Raw genomic sequence first — 2,644 nt, 5'->3', positions numbered from 1 at the left:
CCCCCCTCATCATCCTCACCCTCATCATTCCCCCCATCACCATATTCACCCAAAACATCCTCACCATCATCATCTTCACACAAACCATCACATCCTACACCCTCGTTGCTTCAACCTCCATCTCCCTCATCTCGCCCACATCAACCTCCATCCCATCGCCCTTCATCCAACAAAGGCCCTCCACCCACTCCCCGCACCCACTCCCCCTCCTCTACCCGCATCCGGGACTCCGGTCCTCCTCCCGCTCTACACTCCCCTTCAAAAAAAGCTACGGTCCACCGTGACCGCAGCCTAACAAAACAGAGACAAAGGTCACCTACGACCAAAAAGAAATGTACTGAACCGGTGCCCTCAAAATAAACAAAAATAACCGTTCTTCAGAGGAACATTTGCTGTTTGCGTGCAAAAAAGGCAAAACTCTCCCATCTTTTGACCTCACACACCCCAAATGTTATCTGTCTACAAAAAATAAAATTGCCAGCACCTACAGTCACATTAAAAAGCTATCAAACTTACAACCAAATATACACCGACAACCAAATCGTCTCTGGGGGCAACTCCATTCTAATAAATAACCAAACTCTACACAGACAAATACACATTTTAATAAACACAACATTTCAGGCAGTTGCGGTCAGGGTCACACTACATCGTCCTATAACTATTTGTTCAATATACATCCCTCCAAAGTATCCTCTATATTTAAGAGAACTAATAAACCTCAGAGAACAGCTCGCACAACCCTTCATCATGTTGGGAGATTTTTGTGCCTATAGCCCTCTATGGGGAAATGAACCAACTGACACTAAAGGTAAAATCATAGAAGATCTCCTAACAAAAACCAATACTAGTATTTTTAACAACAATTCCCCAACATTTCGGAATTCAAATCACTTTTCATCCATTAGGGCTGGATTCTGCTCGGTTAATCGAAGGCTTGCAAAGCAGCGGACGGCTTGCGCTAGAGGCTTGCGAGCAGGCTTGTGATTTGCTTTGCCTCCCGCTTGCTACCGGGGGGAACTTCCGGTGAGTTGTGACTCGCGGACAGTCCTGCTGTACTGTGTCGTGACGCCGCGAACCTTCGTGGCTGTGGGCTCAGTACATATTACAAAAGATTTTCTGGTTATTAGGCCAGTAAAAATTGACATCGAACCGGGACATGAAAGATAACAAACAAAATTTTTGCGCCAACTTGAACTTTGAGCTGTTAAGTACTACCCAAAAAAAATTCAACCAAAGTCGCCCTTGGGGAACATGTTTAATTTTAACCTAATAAAAGTCAAAAAGGTCAATTTTCGAATTCGTTAAAAGATGTAATTTTAGTTCAGAATGAAAGAAACACGAAAATACTTTTATTTTTAAAATTGACCCAATAGTTATCACTTAATTAGCATTTAAAGATTATGAAAGGTCAAGGTCACTGTCAAGGTAATCTTTAAAAATAGCTCAAATATGGTCGTGTTTTGGTATCAAATTCAACGTCTCCACAAGAAAGACACAGAATTTATATTGTTTATGCAATTAACTTACATTTAAGTTACCTATTGATTGAGATAATAATGTTACACGTTTAAAAACAAAAGGATATGGTGTGGTCATATAAACCTAAGAAATAAATCCATGTTCGGGCAGAGCATGCAGCTCGGCTTTTGTAAGCCAAGCTTCATGAAAATTCGTTGGTAAACATGGGACGATAAGTAAAAATAGTAAAGTTAGGGCGAAATCAGACCTTTTCGTGATTTCGTATTTGGAACCCCCCTCCCATTTCTTACCGATTGTTTGAGTTATGGTCATAAGTGTATGACTTCTGCTGTATATGAGCTTCCTTCTTCTAGATTAGTTGCTCTGAAGAGCTATAGAGTCCTTCCTACCTTTGTTACGGCCTAGTTCGGGAACTTAAGAAGAAGTCTGTTTGCGTTGATTTGTAGAGAGCCGGTCCCCTTCCACCCCATCCACGTCGTGGGCCAGGCACACTCAATGTGTAAACTAGAAGATACTGAGCTCTGCGGTTCCTTCCCCAGGCCCAATTTAAATTGTGTCCGTTTCTGAAGCATGTTCATACTGTCCTCTACAATGACAACGTATACTGCAAGTACGAGTATAGGATTTGCATAGTGGAGTGCTGCTCTTACACGAACAGCGGATTTCACGTAGCAGCTCATCTGGGGCCGGAGCATTGTCAGTTATCACTGGACTCACAATGTTGTCGCTCACAGTAAAGTCGTAATCAACGAAGTCAAAGACAGTGCGCAGATTAAGCCATGTACTAACCTGATGATGCACTCTAAGGGCATGGAATTGTGCGGATCTCTCTGCTGGAGCCATCCGTTCAAGTGGCACGTACTTTGGGGAGATGAACTGTTGACATCGAAGGTCAGTTGAGTAAGGCTCAGGTTTTGCGGTCCAAATTTTGTATTTGTTTGCATAATTTGGCCATCTAAATTTGCTTTATAATTCTGCGGGGACAGATTGTACGGCGAAAACAACGTACCAAACAGTAACATCTGGTATCCTCGACGCTGACCCTTGGTCCTGCCGACATCTATGTAAAAACATTCATTGTTATTATTTTATGCTCCCATTCACACACACTCACACACACACACACACACACACACACACACACACACACACACACACACAC

This window comes from Aplysia californica, unplaced genomic scaffold, assembly GCF_000002075.1.
Source record: "Aplysia californica isolate F4 #8 unplaced genomic scaffold, AplCal3.0 scaffold00711, whole genome shotgun sequence".
Lineage (NCBI taxonomy): Eukaryota > Metazoa > Mollusca > Gastropoda > Aplysiida > Aplysiidae > Aplysia > Aplysia californica.
The sequence above is the reverse complement of the archived record's forward strand: the minus strand, read 5'-3'. Positions refer to the sequence as shown.